This window comes from Corvus brachyrhynchos, unplaced genomic scaffold (genome assembly GCF_000691975.1).
Source record: "Corvus brachyrhynchos isolate BGI_N302 unplaced genomic scaffold, ASM69197v1 scaffold14, whole genome shotgun sequence".
Taxonomy (NCBI): domain Eukaryota; kingdom Metazoa; phylum Chordata; class Aves; order Passeriformes; family Corvidae; genus Corvus; species Corvus brachyrhynchos.
Genome location: NW_008239110.1, coordinates 10,023,042 through 10,033,180, shown reverse-complemented (window position 1 = coordinate 10,033,180; position 10,139 = coordinate 10,023,042).

Genomic DNA, 10,139 nt, shown 5'->3' with positions numbered 1-10,139 from the left:
TTAGTATGTGAAAAAAAGAATTTACAATTAAAATACTACAGAATAGGGGTATCTTTAATAAACAGTGAACCAGGAATTCTTCATTAATCTTCCAAGCATGAGGTATACCCCTGCAAAGAATAAATCCTGCATTTACAGTTTTCTTTATTGCGTAGTTTGCTATGCAGAACCAATAAAATCAGAGCTGATAACACCCCTGGTTATCTTCAGCAGCTTCCACTGCTGTGGGGTAATGGTGAATCAGACCTTAGCCAGCCACTGTATCTTGTTTCCAAAGACTCAACTGAACGACCTTTGGAAGATGTTTCTGTATGTAATGTGTTTGTAATATATAAAAATTACATGGAAATATTATTTCCTTTCTTGACTTTGAACTACTCAGAGCTTTTCATGGTTTTCTGATTTCTAACACATTTGGAACAAATTTCCCTTGTCTCTTTTAATTTGGGATAACAGGAAATATTAAGGGGCAATGAACACTGAGGAGGAAAAATCTTAATAATGAGCCTGTTAGAAAAACAAATGGTATGAACTTTAAAGCAGCAATTTGCATGGGTGCATTCTTCAGTTTTACTTTCATTTTAAAAGAGAAACAGACATTGTGTAAGAAGGAAGACCATCTTGGGAACTTTGTCCAAGACAGCAATCAAGGCGAAGTCCCTTAGCTAAAGTTGCAAAGAAATGCAAGTTGATGAAATTATCTTGATGAAACTATTGAAGCTTCAGAGACCAAGGGAATGGAATGAGTGACAAAGCATAATAGCAGTCAATATGGAGATTAAAAAGAAATAGCCTCATCAGGAAAGCGACAAGACAGACACAGTAGAAGAACACGCAGCTGGTAACAGTAGCCAGTGTTAATTTATTTTGGATTTCAAATGTCTGAAAATTAAAAAAAAACAAAAAAAACCAAAAAAACCACGACAACAACAAACAAACAAAAAACCCCAAAAAAACAAAAAAAAACAAAACAAAAAAAAAAAAAAACCAAAAAAAACCCCAGGAATTAATTAGGTTAAATGGAAAGGAAGTGTAATGCAAACTGAATAAGCATATTGCCTGCTACATGAACATGAGACAAGGGCAGCTAATCTTTTTCCAGCATTCTGTATTGTTATGATGGGAAGGAATATCAGTTTTTAACTCAGCCTAAGGACCAACAGTAATTCTTAAACTGAGGAGAGCAGGAGAGGAAAATTGAAAGGCTGTAAAGAATTAAAGGATTGAAGATTATGTAAAACAAGGCAATATTCCTATGGATCCCTGGTTCAGACTTTATGCATATCAGGTCTGGGGCCTGGAAAACAAGATGCAATACAAATCTACAGGGATATTGTCATGTGGTTCATAATTCAGTGGATTATTTAGATTGTTAGACGAATAGCAGGAACTTCTCTCTTCAACAAAATGCTGGAGTTTTGGCCTCTGGGTTTGCCAGTCAGTCTAGAAGGTCCTTATATTTTTCATGAAATAGCACATACTGAAAATATTAAATTAACTTAATAAACAGTGATTGCAATGATTAACTCAATATGATGCATTTTATGCATCACAACAAAATTGACTTTGCTGAAATGATAAATATTGATATTAAACCGGTCAAAAATCCATATGCTCTATGAATCATTTTAATTTTTCGCACCATGATTTCCTGGCAGAAAGCACAGCTATGCCAATAAGTGTTCCACCACTTCTAGTAATTACATTAAAAAACCTATTTACAAGGAAGAAGCATTGATTCCTGAGTGACAAAAGCTATAGAAGAAATATCAAAAACATACACATGCAATTCTGAATATACTTACAATAAAACTTCTTAAAAGTTCACCCTCAATTATCATTGTGTTGTTAATGATTGAAGGATTTAACTGCTTGTATCTGCCGTCAATAAACAAACTTTCACTTATGAGCAAACAGAGGTTACCTACAATCTCCACCTTACAGTGTATTTGTAATTCAGAAGTTTAGAGGATGATGAGGAGGATGATAATGAAGAAAAATCACCACAAGTCTTCTGAGAGCAATCAAAGTAAGAGGAAAAGCCAGTTACAAATTTCTTAGGCAAATAAGATGGGAAGCTTAAGACGCCATGTTTCTCAGAAAAAGTCCTTAACCTTCTATATTTTATGTTTAAAAGTCTATTGTTAAAGATTGATAATTTCAGTGATATTTTATCTATATGTGCTGGTTATAGCTGCGTTCAAACAATCCCTGCACAGAAAAACAGCTACATGCATAAGCTTTCACACGGTAACGTGGGATGCAGATTTATAGCATTTTTGCTACTCTCTAACAGCAGTCTGAGTGCTTGCTCTCTCTCTGCAGTAAAAGTGAGACAGCTTATTCCTCACTGAAGAAGAAAACTACCTACATTTACCATGGCATAAGTACAGGCAGTTATTGCAGAGTACCTGATATCATAAATTCAAACTATAACTTACACCTCATCAACCTGTTGAAAGACTGGGAGTCCTGTATGATAAGCGGTGTACAAACACACAAGGATGAGTATCCTTTGTCAGACAGAACAAAGAAAACAAATTACTGTCTGAGTCATAGAAATCAGATGACGCGCTCAAGGACAAGATGTGAAGTCGCAGACCTAGGACTTGAATATTTATCTTTGAAATTCCAGTCATAAGACTATCCTTCCTAACCTCAGTAGTACAAATCCTCTTCTGCAAACAAAGTGTGCATTCCAATATACCCATATTCTTTTAATTCAACACTTCCATTGTTCACTGAAGTCACATCCATACCTAAATCTGCAAAAAGAAGTGTTGGATAAGAACCCACTCAGTGTAGTCACCAAAGGGCTACTGTAGCGCTCTTGCGAGATGTTCTCTTGCTGAGGGACTTACATGAGGGACTGCTTAGGAATGGGAAATTCATCTTTTTTTTAGGGTTTTTTTGAGGGGAAGGGTCTTAAGCTGGGCTAATGCATACATATACAGCACGAATTATTGGTCTACAGCATGTTGCAAAAAAATACTTCAAAATCCAAATAATTACACTTAAGAGCTTCTACATTAATGCATTACTTTTATGACAGAAATCTGTGGTATTTTTCTCTTATGTCATAGACTGTAACAGTGATTTCACAGATTTCTTCTCCATTTCCTGTGGTGTATTATTCTTATTGCCTCCTTGACATAGAGATGGATCTGTGTCTTCCAAAATTATGGCAAAAAGGCATCATTCTACTTTTCTCCTTTTCTGTTTAGTATGCTTAAACAGCTATAGCAACCTCTATTTTTATTGAGAACTGGCATGAAAGCGTAATTTCAGACGTATATTGGACATTCAAAAGCAACTTCACTTTGGAATTAGAAAGCAAATCAGCATCCCCTTGTAATTAAAATAATAACATAGTGCTGACTCTTGGCAGTTCTTAATGGCTATCTCTATTTTTCTCATTTTTTTCCACTGCAGTTACCATAGTTAAGCAGTGGTCATATATACAATACACCTGGCAGCTTCAAATGTCCAGATGCCAAGCTTGTCTTTCCACTATTGGCATTCATTTATAAAACTAAAGTGATTTGAAGTGTGGATTGTGCCTAGAAAATATGTTCCAAGTGACAATTGTTAGAGAGGAGATGCTTAGCAGCAATAATTAACCTCCCATTTGAAATTTATTTTGAGTGATCACAGGTATCACAATTAAAAGTAAAAATGAATTATGGCAGTAAAGGAATGTTTTTGTATTTGGAATTAATTAATGAAGACTTTAATAGTTAATGTTGAACATTTAGGTAAATCTTCAAACTGAGTTTTTCATACACGTCTCCTGGCAAGTGGTAAGGCCTATCTCCACTGATGGTTAATAGACAGAAGTGGGCTAAAAGGTAATAAGATTTGCTTTTCTGGAGCACTCAATTCCATCTAAAAGTGCCAGAAGGTACCCTCCTGACACCTTCGTGAGACAGACTGTATCATTTTCCCCCCGGTTTCCTGCAAAATAAATTGATGATCAAAGAGGTTAAACTAGTTGCCCATGGATTCATACAAAAGCCTGGGGCACAGCCAGGATTAGAATAGGAACTTCCTCACTCCTACGCTCTATTTTGCCACAAGACCGTTCTACACTTGGTAAACATAAGACCTGTAACTCGGCCAGGGAGAAAATACTGCAGTAAAGTGATTTGTGCTTTTCCATCTCACAGTATGATCAAGGAAGCTCTTGAGCCAAATGACAGTATTTTATAAGGAAGGGACGCAAATCTTAAATGTTTCTGAAATTCTTCAGTGCTCTGGGACTATCAAATACTGCTCATTTATAGATCATATAAAATTATGTATGTTGGATGGTTAAATAATTGAAGAATTCATAAACTCCAGCAGTAGGGCTCACAGAGTTTAAAATGGCAAAGTCTATGCCTGAATTATTGCAAAATGGAAATATTAAGTCTAAAAATATTAGTGTCTTTGCTGTATATTTTTTCTCTGGCCTACTAGTCTCTGATATTTCCCTTTAATAAGTCAAAATATTTTCGGTAATTCACTCCCTTATTTAAATTATATGTTTCCCCCTGTAAACTATGGTGTTACGTCTCTCTCCTTGTCAAGTTAGAAAGAGACTATGCATATCATCTTCCTCCAATGGCATAAGGAAATTGTTTTGCCTTGTTTGGGTTTTTTTTAATGTGCCATCTAAACCAATATCAAGATTCAAGAGTACACAACATAAATATAGTATGGTCCAGATTTCCCAAACTGCAATAAAATCCAACCTTTGCTCTTAAAAGGAAAAGCCCAAGTAATTCTTTTCTTTAGAAAGCCAATATTTTATGGAAAAATTAAATGCTGAGAAATGCATTTCACAAATTCAACTTATTTCCCCATTATTTTTTGTATGTTTAATCTGAATCGCAATGAAAGCTAATCTGGACCCTAATTCTGTATTGCCCTTTAGCTCTTTCTTTGTGATTTCGAAGAAAAGAATGGTAATGATATGTTGAACTTTAAAATCAGAAGATGCCAATAATTAAGAAAACCCACTAAAGAAAATATCATCAAATTTTAACAATTTGAATCTACAAGTAGTGTTTAAGGAAGTGAATGTTACATGTTTTCATTCAAAGTTCAATTTAAAGAATCTTGGTTGTTCTCCAGTGACTTCCTTTGCCAGTGGTTATTGTGATTTACTGCAGCTGAATGCTGTGAGAGAAGTACTAAACCACAAACTGGGAACTTAATCTAGTAGCACGCCTCCTGGAATTCTGTTTCACTTATTCATCATTTTGGGGCATGGAGTAAAAATTATGAAGTATAGTGGAGAGGATTTTTTTTCAGGCAGATAATGACCTACTCATCAGCTCTTAATAATATGCAAGTATTCAGAAGGGAATTAAAGGTTTTGACCTTTTAGTGGGGGCACAAAAGAATTAAAGGCATAAAGTGTTACAAAACATGGCAGAACCTTACCAAACAACTTATGATAAACTGATTTGGTAATTTGCCTTGTAAATGCATGGAATTTCTCTGAGATGTTCTTTTAAGCATTTTGCATGCTGCTTTGGAACAACAAATTGGTTAACATGGAGAAGTTTAGGACTAGTATAGAAGTTAGACAAAGATTAAGGAAAGAGACAAAAAAGTTGAAGATGCTGAAGGAAGCTAACGAGTAACAAATCAGTTCTGAGAACTATAATTTTTTTTTCAGTGACCTTGTTGCAAAAAGATGGCTTGTTTTAATGGAATTTACAGATGTCATGACGTTGGGAAAACATCCCCAACAACAAAGAGGTTTGGAAGACCTGATGGCCTTAGAGACTTGCATAATAGTAATGAGATAAAAATTCAATCAAGCGAAGGACAATGTCATACACTTAAGGGCTAATATTAAGAACTTATTTTATAAGCTCAAAATATTAGAAAAGGAGAGGATCTGCATTTACCAGTAATGCCTATGAACCATAGTGATAGTCTTAAAAAGGCGAAGGTAATTCATACTTGTATCAGGTGAGGTATTTCCAGAAGGAGCCATGGCAACTGAGTGGCTTTACACAAGGTACTTTGTAAACTGGCTGCTTTTGGAGATCTATGCAATATTTAGGACCACTCAGCCAAGAACAGGGGAAGAAAATGGCTCTCGTAGTGTCAAAGAATCATGAGTCTTAGAAGAAGAGTAAAACTGGGTTTGGTTTGGGTAATCTAATAAAACAGAGGCTAAATTTTATTGAATTACTATCTATAAATACATAGACAGGGAAACACCAGGGCAAGAAAGGATCTGTTTAGACTAAAGGACATCATTGGCACAAGATCAAATGGAGAGAAACTGGCCATAAATTTCTAATGTGGAAATCAGAAGAAGGTTTCTAGTCATTAAGAGAAAGATATTCCATGCAATATATTTCCAGTCGAGTTTTTGCCTACCCCACTCCATAAGTTTATAGAAGGGATTGCAAAGAATAAATGTCTGCAGCAGTGGAGGTTTGGACCCAAAGATCCAGGAGTTTCCATACTATGTTAAATGCTCATTACTTTCTTACTTAATAAAGAAAACCTGCTGCACATGAAATGTCATGGCACAAACCAAAATACATTGAATCTCTGTCTTTGCTGGTTAGTGGGTCAAACTGTGAGGTGGAGGAGCTAAATAGAAAACATATGTTTTGCAAAAAGGTAAAGATGCCCAGCTGCAGAATGCTTTTTTAAGTTCCCTCTTAATTAAAGAGATTGTGCAGAAGGGCAAATCTTGTAGTGTAACCTGTTTAAAAAATATCCAATGATGTAAAGTTCCTACATGGCTGCTTAAAAGTTTACTAGAGAGGTATGCCAGCCTGAAAAAGGAGCTGCCTGAATCTTTAGACCATTACTTATTTATTTGTACTTGGATTTATGTCAAAGCAAGACAAGAAGAAACACTAAACTTTTTACTGTAATGAACCTTGGCGTTTGACTCCCATTATAAACAGTGTGAACTAAAAATGCCTGGAGGCACTATACCTTGTGCATCTGGCATTTATACAGCAGATTACCAGCACTCTTACTGACCTTGGCAGCTCCGCAGGGGACACACTGTATATTCATTGAGCTGAGTTGATTTAAAAAATCTCTTGTCTGTGCTCATCCATATCAGGGTGAAGCTCAACTTCTCTCCATCATTGTGTCAAAGGGATTCATGTGAACTTCATCATGCTTTCAGCAAAGCACATTTGAGAAGGTGTGAAATTTGATGGTGAGTGTATTTAAAAGCCCACTGTTCCAAGCCCCTTAAACTCTTACATGTGTGTGTAACCCACTGAATTCAGTGCAAAGAAATTTTTATTTGTTACATACATTCAAGGGCCTACCAGATCAGAGGATGTAAACATTAAGGGCCAAGATTTCCCTAGACTCTTTTGCAATTGTGTGGAATAGCTGTACACAAGAAGTTTTCTACTTACATGTTCTGTGTAAAAGTCATCTCTAGCACTTCAAAGATAAAGTCTGAAAAGCAGGCCACTGCCATCAGACTTGCTGGATGGTAATCAAAGGCCGACTGACATGAAAGGTTTGGGAGAACAGATGTAGCACTCAAAAGCAAACAGAGACTGTGCTCACTTTCTTTGCTCATCATTTCACTGCACTTTTAGGAACCAAGTCTCCAAAAATTTCTAGCATACTAGGCACGTTTGGGCCATCCAATCTCAGAAATACTTTAACACCAGAGTCTGGGTTTTCCTGCAGTGCACTGCTTTACTTGAAATTATAATAGTGGTAGCTGTAGAAATTCCTACTCTCAATTTCCCTTGCTGTTAATTTCTACTTATAAGAAGACTTCAAATAAAAAAAAATGCAAAAAATGAAAATTAGTTCTTCTGGCAATCTATTCTGCGCATGTTTACTTCCAGGAAAGTTTTAATATGGAAAATTATTGGATGCTTAGAATCCAAAACCTTTGGATTACTGAGCAGTAAAACACTTATTTCTGAGAAATAAAAGAGCCAAAATTATGAATATTGTTCTAAATATGAATTAATTTATTTATAAGCAATACATATTATTACATATAGACATATTAATATGTATGTATGCCATTATACATATATGAACTTCAAAGCCCCTCAGAAGATGTTTTTCATTACACAATAAAAGGAATATCTATCAAAATATGTTATTTATACATAATGCAGTCTATAACAGTTCTTTTGAATGTGACATTTACCATTCTAAAAACAGATCTGGTAACTGCACATACTGAATTTCTTTATTTCATGGACATAAAGAATAGAAGAATTTTTTCTTTCACTGAGTAATGCAGTAGTCCGAAGTGCATGCTAAGTCAGATATAACGATCTAAAATGTGTTCTAAGAATTGCTAAAAGAATTATATATCCACATTTCAAAGTAGTGGGTTAGCTGAAGAACGTACACATTTTCTGAGAAGTGTTTACCAAACAATTATTCTTAATTTTTCTAATTATTTTCAAAATTTGTCATAGATATCTTATCACGAGCAGAAATAACCAAACCCAACATGCTGTAGCTTTATTCCTGCAGTAGAAAAATACAAATTAACCTCTCTTCCAGTCCCAAGAATGCTAACAAGAGAAAAAATGAGAAAATGTTGGCTTTTCATTTACATCATTTTCAGCAGTCAAAAACATTGATCAAAATATTCCCTAAAACTAATTAACCAATTGAAATTAATAGCAGCCCTTAGTATTACACTTATTTAAGAAGGCTTTGTTCATTTGACATGTTTAATTTTGGCTGCCAAGCACAAAATGAGCTTCCTAGTCATTTAATTACCTGGAATTATGAGTATCTTCCTGACAGAGAATGCCAGTTAGATAGTCAGGGCAGAACTTTTGGCTTTTGTTCCAGAGTTTTTATGTTGCTGATGTGGCACAAAGCTGACCCACTTGCTTCAGTTCCCAGTCCTCAGCCTTTCTAAAACATATTCTTGAGGGAAGAAACATAGGAGCATAATGGGGCCGGGAAAAGGTAGAATGCTGTGTGCATTCGATCCCATTCAATCCTTGTCCATGAGACATGTGTGCAACACATGTAAGTTAGAGTATCCTAAAAATAATCTTAAATTAGGGAGCAGATTTTCTTCACTAAACAGGAATTGTAAAATCATAGGGAAATGGCTGAGGCACCCTCCCCCTAGACTTTTCTTCAGGTACTTAGAAAGAATTAATTCTCTGCTGACACTTGTATAAGCATTCAAAATATCAGATTTCCCATACATTTAAAAGCATGAAAAAATGAATGCCTCTTTTTAAAAAGAATCTTTACTATTTAATGACAACAAGTGTAGGGTTTTTTGAAGAAGAGGTATATTTCAGTTCTCCCTTTGAAGTAATATTTTCTGCTAAGTTAACAGGTCAAGTAGTCCTCTATTTTTCTACTAGAACCAGGCCTGTCATGCTTATTGACGTGAAGGGATTAGAGACTGGGTAGGGGGGTATTGTAGAGCATGGCAATGTCAATTAGCATGTATATTAACACTTAAAGAGACTACAGAAGAAACGAGACACTCTTTGCTGTATTGGTGTTCTTTCTGCACTGCAACAGCTCTTTCAGGTCACACAGTGGGACAGCATCCTATATAAAATGCAAGGACAAACAAGGAGGCATTGTTTCCCTCTATCCTGTTTTTTCAAATACAATGTTAGTTCTTGGAAGTACATTTATACAGTTTCATTTATCTCTCCAACATATGAAATTTCAAGAGATGCCTATTCATTTTCCCCACATATTTCTGAGTATATTCACTCTAGGTGCTCTGAACTTGCATGCTTTTGCAAGTTCAGAGTGCCTGTCTCATGCAACTTGATATGTAATCACATTGGAGTAGGATTATATGTTCAACACTTCGTCCGTATTTTGGAAAAAATCACACTCTCCAGAGGCTGCTCCATTTTGAGTGTAGTAATGTATATAAAGAACTTTCCATCAGCAAACATGTTTGAGCAGATATAAATTGCTTTACAGCATTTCATTGGCTTCAGAATACAAAAAAAAAAAACCCAGACAAATGACAAAAAATCCCACAAATTTGTTTGCACTAATGAAATATAGTAACTTGCTTTGTAGAAGTTTTTAAGGGGTAAAAATTAATGAATGAGTGCTAAAATATAGTCATGGTTAAGCTCTGATTTAGTTTAGGATGGCTGACACATGATACACATTCACAGCAG